The sequence below is a fragment of the Trichechus manatus genome, unplaced genomic scaffold (assembly GCF_000243295.1).
Source record: "Trichechus manatus latirostris isolate Lorelei unplaced genomic scaffold, TriManLat1.0 scaffold00295, whole genome shotgun sequence".
Taxonomy (NCBI): Eukaryota; Metazoa; Chordata; class Mammalia; order Sirenia; family Trichechidae; genus Trichechus; species Trichechus manatus.
Genome location: NW_004444231.1, coordinates 1,389,904 through 1,397,983, shown reverse-complemented (window position 1 = coordinate 1,397,983; position 8,080 = coordinate 1,389,904). Strand labels below are relative to the sequence as shown.

The following is an 8,080-nucleotide window of genomic DNA, read 5'->3' as shown; positions in this document are numbered from 1 at the left end:
CATTTTCTGACTTTATTTGATGCAAGTAAACTTTTCAACAATCATATGTGTCATTTATTCATTCAACAAAAATTAATTTAATGCCTACTATTTACAGGCATGGCTCTACATACTCTGAACAAAACAGCCCAAATCTGCTGTGTTCATGGACCTTACATTCTAGAGTTTTTACGTGAATGACACGGGAGCCACTGGAGCGTTTAAGTGAAGAAATGGCACAATTTGACTTACCTTAGCAGGATGGCTGACCACTATAGGGAGACTAGTCCGTGTGTGGCAGGGAGGGGAGGCACTAGTGCCACAGTTCAAGAGGGAGAGGGTGGTGGAGACCAAGGGGAGAAAAGGGCCTGAGCGGGGAGAGAGAGAGGGGCTGGAGAAGCAGGAGGCTAGGAAAGCAGAAATAAGGAATTCTAAGCAGTGGAATTCTCAGAGTTAAGTATGTTGTTTTATAGCTTTTTAATCAATGTACATACCTAAGGATATTCTTTGCATTTGATATTCAACACATTCTGTGGGACTACCTAAAAATGAATTGCCTCCTCATGTCACCCAGGTTAACGAAAAGAACAATACCAAGTGACCCAATAAAATACAGACATCCTTGTTGTCATCTTGTGCTGACTCATGCCAAACCCCATGTGTTATAGAGTAGAACTGTTCCATAGGGTTTTCTTGGCTGAAATCTCAAGGGAAACAGATCAATAGGCCTTTTCTTCCCCAGTGCCCATGGGTGGGCTGGAACTGCCAACCTTTCGGTTATATCCTTTAGATGTTAAGAATTCATACACAGTCAATGCATGCGCACTGGTGAAAGCCTTTTTGACTGACTGAACACTTGCAACTTTGAGGAGGTTAAAGTTCCTACACTCTTCTGGTTAAAACACACAGTAGCAATGCTTTCATGAGCTTCTTTGTATTGAAGACAGGTGTGGGACTCAGACAGCTTCAGGGCTATGAAATGAAGATAATTTTAAAATACACTAACCCAGGAGTCATAGATACATTGTTTGGGAAAGTCAAACTTGGCAACTTTGTGAGCCTGACTGCAGAGCCTTTCAGACACATTTATACAAAAATAGACAAAATCACTTCTCTTACAGATTAGATTCCTGATGGTTTGGGGTTATCAAAGTTGAGCTACCTACTGTCGTTAATAAAAAGGAAACTTGTCTATATAGGAATATCTATGTGGTGTCTTCAGACACAACCCCTTTTAGGTTTAATGAGGAAACCCCTGTCCTTCCACCCCCATTCCTAAGGTGAGCTCACTCTCTGGCATGAAGTTCTTTGGGGGGGAATTTTGTTCTAGAGGAGTTCGGGAGGAGAAATAAGGGGTGGGAGGTAGGGAGTCCAGTTCAGCGAAAGGCATTCCAAGAAGGGAAGAGGAGGAAAAGGCCTGGCCCCAGCCTGCGGGGTCTCTCCCCGCTTACCTCAGACAGCCCAGAGTAGGACTCAGGGAGCCTGTGTGACAAAGACTGGTCCCTACAGGAGGAGAGGGATCAGAACAAAGTCCTAGTACCAGGCTTGGCTTTCAGGCCCGGAGGGCGGTGTCTGGAGTGAGAAAGCTGAGCGCTGAGATTTCCCATCTCCCCGGAGTTTCCTTTCTCTGTCTCACAACCTGTGTCACTTCTTTTTGCCCGGACACACATGACGGGACGCCAGTTCCCACTCCCTCTGAGTGCCTGGTTTCGCAGTAGCCAGTCAGTGTGTCCTCGGCTCCCGGTTATAAGGTCCACACTGATCCGAGGGAACTCAGTCTCACCAGATTCCAGTGACAGGGTCATGGCGTCCCAGACTCTCCTTCTGCTGCTCTCGGGGGGCCCTGGTCCTGACCCAGACCCGGGCAGGTGAGTGCGGAGTTGGGAGGGAAACTGCCTCTGCTGAGGGAGGAGCGAGGGGACCGTCTGGCGGGGACGAAGGACCCTCGGGGAAGCCTCGTCCCTGCTGCCACCGCACAGACACCTCTACCCTTCTCTGGTTCAACCACCCTCCCCCGCCCCCTTCCCTCCCACCCTCCCCCGCCCCCTTCCCTCCCCCCTTGGCGTCCCGGCCCTGCTCCTCCCCCCCCTTCTCCCGCCACCAGCTCCCCTCCCCGCCCCGCCCCCATCGACCCCGGACCCGGGCGCCCCGCGGGGAGGGGTGTAGGTGGTCTCAGCCGCTCCCCGCCCGCAGGCTCCCACTCCCTGAGGTATTTCCGCACCGCCGTGTCCCGGCCCGGCCGCGGGGAGCCCCGCTTCATCGCCGTCGGCTACGTGGACGACACGCAGTTCGTGCGGTTCGACAGCGACGCTGAGAATGCGAGGATGGAGCCGCGGGCGCCGTGGGTGGAGCAGGAGGGGCCGGAGTATCCGGATGAGCAGACACGATCGCCAAGGACGCCGCAGACTCTCCGAGTGGACCTGCCGACTCTGCGCGGCTGCCACAACCAGAGCGATAACGGTGAGTGACGCCAGCCCGGGTCGCAGGTCACGGGTCCCGTCGTCCCCACGGACGGGTCGCCCCGAGTCTCCGGGTCTGAATTTCCCCCCCAAGGCCGCGGGACCTGCCCAGCCTCTGGACCCAGGAAGAGCCGAGGGGGTTGGCTCCGGTTTCGTTTTCAGTTTAGACCCAAACGGGCTCTGACCAATCACCGTCTGTCTCTGGTGGTGGGGGCGGGGCTGACGGTGGGGGCGGGGCCAGGGTCTCACACCTTCCTGTGGATGTTTGGCTGTGAACTGGAACGCCAGGGGCGCTCCCTCCGCGGGTACTATCAGTCGGCCTATGATGGCTTCGATTACATCGCCCTGAAGGAGGGTCTGCGCACGTGGATGGCGGCGGACAGGAGTGCTCAGATCACCCAGCGCAAGTGGGAGGAGGCCAGTGTGGCCAAGAATAAGAAGGCCTACTTGGAGGGCAGGTGTGTGGAGTGGCTCCGCAGGTACCTGGAGAACGGGAAGGAGATGCTGCAGCGCGCAGGTACGAGGGGCTGTGGGGCGACTCTCACGTCTCCCCTTGGCTGAGGCTGTTCCCCTAGCTGGCCTCCCATAGGGAGAGAAGGGAAATGGAATGGACACCCGAATACCCATTCCCACTATCTCAAGGGTCTGGGAGAGGGAGGAGGCGGCCCCTGTTCGTAGAATCTGCGCTAGAGAGTGACTTACCCAGAGAACATGCATTTCTCTCAGTGACAGATCAGGGATGCAGTCTCTCTGGGGATAGTGGGGGAGAGGATTCCTGAAGGAATTGATCGGCGGATCCTTTGACCCTGGCAGTGGCCTTGGTAACCCCCAGGGACTTGTTCTCAGCCCTTGTTCTCTGCTCCACACCCAACCTCTTTGGAGGTCTGACTCCACCTTTTCTGAGTTTCTTGACCACCACCCAGGTCAGGGCCAGAAGCCCCTGTTCTCCTCAAAGATCTGGCTCCTACTTTACTGGGCAGTCTCACCTAGAGTCTAGAACTTTCTAAGGAATAGAGTATTCCAGACCCCTGAGTCCAGAGTAGTGTCTAGGTTTGACACTCCCTCTCTCCACCCAAATGTTCTGCCCAATGTCAGCATGCTCACATGAGTCCTGCTTCCATGGCCCATGGAACATAATGCAGTTTCTGAATTTTCTGACCTTTCTCCTCAGACCCCCCAAAGACACATGTGACCCATCACTTCATCTCTGACCGTGAGGCCATAATGAGGTGCTGGGCTCTGGGCTTCTACCCAGCAGATATCACCCTGACCTGGCAGCGGGACGAGGAGGACCAGACCCAGGACATGGAGCTTGTGGAGACCAGGCCTGCGGGAGACACGACCTTCCAGAAGTGGGCAGCCATCGTGGTGCCCTCTGGAGATGAGCAAAGATACACGTGTCATGTGCAGCACGTGAGGGTGACTGAGCTTCTCACCCTGAGATGGGGTAAAAAGCGATGAGGGTAGAGCCTCTTCGCAGGGAAAGCATGAGCCTTTCTGGAGACTTCCAGCAGGGTCAGGGCTGAGAACTGTGGGTCAGGGCCCTTCAGCTTTCCTTCTCTTCCCAGAGTCCACCATCTCCATCATGGGAATTGTTGCTGGACTGGTTCTCTTTGGAGCGCTGCTTGTTGGAGCTGTGGTGGCTGCAGTTGTGATCTTGAGGAAAAAGACCTCAGCTGGAGATGGTGGTGGGGTCTGAGTTTTCTTATCCGACTGGAGGGTTTTGATACCCATGTAGGAATTTGCCCATCTTCTGCCTCGTTATTGGGGGATATCATCCACACACACGTGCTTAACCAGTCCGGGGCCGTGTGCTAACATGTAAATCACGTGTGTAGATGGAGGTAAATTTTCTACCTTAGGTGATTCTGGTGATGGACACCTAATTCCCACAGTTGCAGATCAGACGGAAATGTCCCTGCTGAGGATAGAGGGCTAGGAGGATGGTTGTTCCAGTCTCCACACATCTCCTTTCCTTTTGTTGCCTGATCCTGCCCTGGGTCTGCAGTCATAGTTCTAGAAACTTCCCAGGAGTCCATGACTAGTGGGTTCCTCTGGGACCTCATGGTCCTGGCTCCTCCCTGCTCTCTCACAGGATATTTTCTTTCCACAGGTGGAAAGGGAAGGAGCTACACTGAGGCTGGAAGTAAGTGAGGGTTGTGGGCTGATCCTGAGACCCTTGGGATAATGTAGACAGGACCCTGTGGGAGAGCCCACCACCAAAATTTCCTTCTTTAGTCTCACCTCCTCCTGTAGGCTCTGACTAGGTAATGGTTTTGTTGTTCTTCAGGCAGCCACAGTGCCCAGGGCTCTTATGTGTCTCTCACAGCCTAAAGGTGAGATCTTGGATGGCCTACATGGGGGAGGGGTTGGGGCAGAGGGGGCATGACTGGGTTATGGAGATACTGTTTTGATCTGAACATTTTGATCATTTGGTGGGCTATTCAGAGCAGCAACACTTACAGTGACTGACTTGAATTTGTTCATAATTACTGTCTTCTGTAGCGTGAGACCACTGCCTTATGTGGGATTGAGTTATGCAAGATTTGTTCACACCAGCTTTGTGATTCCGGACTTCTCTTGCTGCAAGTGGTGTTTGAATGTACCTGCGTTCCTATCATCATAAGGTGAGGATGTGGTGGGAGTAACCCACCTTGCCCACCAGGACGCCCTCCTCACACTGACCTGAGTCCTTTCCCCTGGATCTACGTTTCCTGTTCCCGCAGAGACAAGGCCAGGATGTCTCCATCCCTGTCGGAACTTCTCTTGCTCTGAGCTGCAACTTCTCACTTACCTGTTGAACATGAGAATCTGGGAAGGATCTTTTTTGTCAAATTCTTTCCATGAGGTGGGGTTGCTGTGTTAATTAAAGAAGAGGATGAGACTTAAAATCTGAGAGAGGAAATAAATGGAGACCTGAGCACCTTCCAGAATCCTGTGTTTGCTCTACTGAGCCTGTCGCAGATGGGGCAGAAGAAGGCTGTGAAGGATCCAAATGCAGACACGGCCTGTGTTCAGGGCAGCGTGGGGTTTGATGTGGTGACTGCTTGCCTGCATCTTCTTTGCTGCTTTGTTGTTCTTGTCCCCTAAGTAGGAACTGTGATCACAGGGACTCAGGAATTGCATGGGCCTTGTCCTGTCTCAGAGCCATGGGCACTGTTATGGATTGCATTATGTCCCCCCGGCACCCTGAATTCAGACTACTAGCCCTCTAAACTGTGAAAAAATACACATCTGTTTGTTAAAGCCATCCACTTGTGGTATTTCTGTTATAGCAGCACTAGATAACCAAGACAGGCAGTGAGGGCTTCGTGTGCTGGATGAGCCTGGGCTGAGGCCTGGTCTGACCCTCAGATCGCAGGGTGTCTTAGTCATCTAGTGCTGCTATAACAGAAGTAAGAAAAGTGGATGGCTTTAACAAAGAGAAGTTTATTCTCTCACAGTCCAGTAGGCTAGAAGTCTGAATTCAGGGCGCCAGCTCTGAAGGAAGGTCCTGATCATCAGTCTTGGTCTGGAAGCATTTCAGCACAGAAACCTCAGGTCTAAAGGACGCGCTATGCTCCCGGCACTGCTTTCTTGGTGGTATGAGGTCCCCAACTGTCTGCTTGCTTCTCTTTCCTTTTATCTCTTGTAAGACAAAATGTGGTACAGGCCACACACCAGGGATGTGAGCCGAGCAAGGGTGTTACATCCTACCCTAATCCTCTTTAACCACAAGCAGAGATTATGATTTATAACACTTAGGAAAATCACAAAATCTAGGACAACCACACAATACTGGGAATCGTGGCGTAACTAAGTTGACACATATTTTTAAGAAACACAATTCAATCCATGTCACAGGGTTTGAGTTTATTTTTGTACCTTTGTTTTTATAGAGGGTATGCCTGTTCTTGTTTTGTGCATAAGTTCCGGTCTCATTCTCTGGGTGTCCCTGTTTGACAGCAGCAGAAGTCATTCTTCCTGTCAGTGTCCCCACAAGGCCCAGTGCAGCCCCTGCACACAGGAGTCTCTGTGGTATTGAGGAACGAACTCTCAGACTCATTCAAGTCTTTTCCTCCTACTGGAGTTGTTTCCTGGATTATTCTACCTTTTCCCAATATTTTTAAGAAATTTGATTCTGGTCAGTTTTCTTGTTTTAGATAAATTCTTTTTATGTTTCCATCCTCTGCTCACCTACCTCTGTCCCTGCCCTTAGCTCCATTATCCTAGTGCTGACCCAATCCAACCTCGTGGGTTCATAAAGTAGAGTCTAATTTAAGTTCACCATTGGTTGTAAAATAGGGCCCATAACCTCTAGGATCATGCTTGTCTGCAGAGGGAAATGAAATTGCGTGCTGTAGTGGGCAGGAGGGAGGGCGTGGAGGAAGGGAGTGGAGAGCCTTACGTCCAGGAAAAGTAGAGTTGACGTTAATGTCAAGGTGAGTAGATGTGCTGTAGCTGCCACAGAACAGCCTGTGGACTGAGGCTACATTAATAAAGACACTGTCTCTAGAATAGGGAGGTGCGCTACACTGCATTGATCATTCATTCTACTGATAGTTGCTGAGTGCCAGATGCATCTGGGCAACATCCGGGAACTAAAAACAGACAAAAATTGGCAGCTTTGTGGAGCATTTGTTCTTGGAGAGAGACAGAATATAGATTATATCCATTTCTGTCTAGTCCATTCCGACTCATAGCGACCATACAGGACAGAATAGAACTGCCCCATAGGCTTTCCAAGGCATGGATGGCAGATCTGAACTTCTGACTTTTTGGTTAGCAGCCATAGCTTGCCATAGCTCTTAACCACTGCACCACCAGTGCAATGAGCACCGTCAGTAAGGGAAGTGTTTATGTTGGAAGGAGGGAAGTGCTATGGGTAAGGTGATCCAGAGTGTCGGTATGAGAGGAGAGGGGAGACGACTGGTGTAACTCAGGTGGCTGGCGTGGGTCTCATTGAGAAGTGGCCTTTGAGGAAAGATTTGAAGGACATGAGGGAATTAGCCATGAGGATGCCTGGGGAAGGTCTTCCAGGCAGGGGAACATCCAGTGCAAACACACTAGGGCAAGAACTTGCCTGTGTTCTGTGAGCAGAGGGGAGGGCAGTAGGGCTGGAACAGAGAGTAAATGAGATGAGGTCAGAGGTATGGTCAGATCATGTGGGGCCTTGAGGACATCAGAAGATTTTTTTTTTCCTCTGAGTGAGATGAGGAGTTACAAGACAATTTTGAGCAGAAGAGAGACGTGTTATGAATCCTTTTAAAAGGATGACTCTGGCTTCTTTCTTCAGAAAATATCAAGTGGTGGTGGAGGGAACATTCAGTAGGAAAACACTAGCTATTCATGCAGTTTTCATGCTAGGAATGTTGGTGGTTTTGCCTGTGTGAGTAGTGAAAATAGCGGGAAGTGATTGGATTCTTGATATATTTTGAAATTGAACTCTGCAAGATTTGCTGGTGGATTAAAATTGGTGTATGAGAGAAAAAGTGGAGTCAAAGAGGACACCAAATATTTTGGACTGTGCAAATAGAAAGATGGAGCTGCCACCAAATACTTAACAATAGGATAAATTAAAATATTTTTAAAACTTTGTAACTTAATAGGTAAAAAATGGTACCTATAGAAGGGAATTTGGCAAGTGCAGAGGTAAAAATCTC

The 8,080-nt window shown here is 50.5% G+C and overlaps 1 protein-coding gene and 1 pseudogene across 2 annotated transcripts in view; both read left to right on the top strand.

The window, feature by feature from the left end:
* The window catches only part of LOC101345854 (class I histocompatibility antigen, Gogo-B*0101 alpha chain-like), a 113,875-nt gene that overhangs the window by 73,954 nt on the left and 31,841 nt on the right, over window positions 1-8,080 (top strand). The window lies entirely within an intron of this gene.
* On the top strand, window positions 13-5,575 carry LOC101345085 (patr class I histocompatibility antigen, A-126 alpha chain-like; annotated as a pseudogene).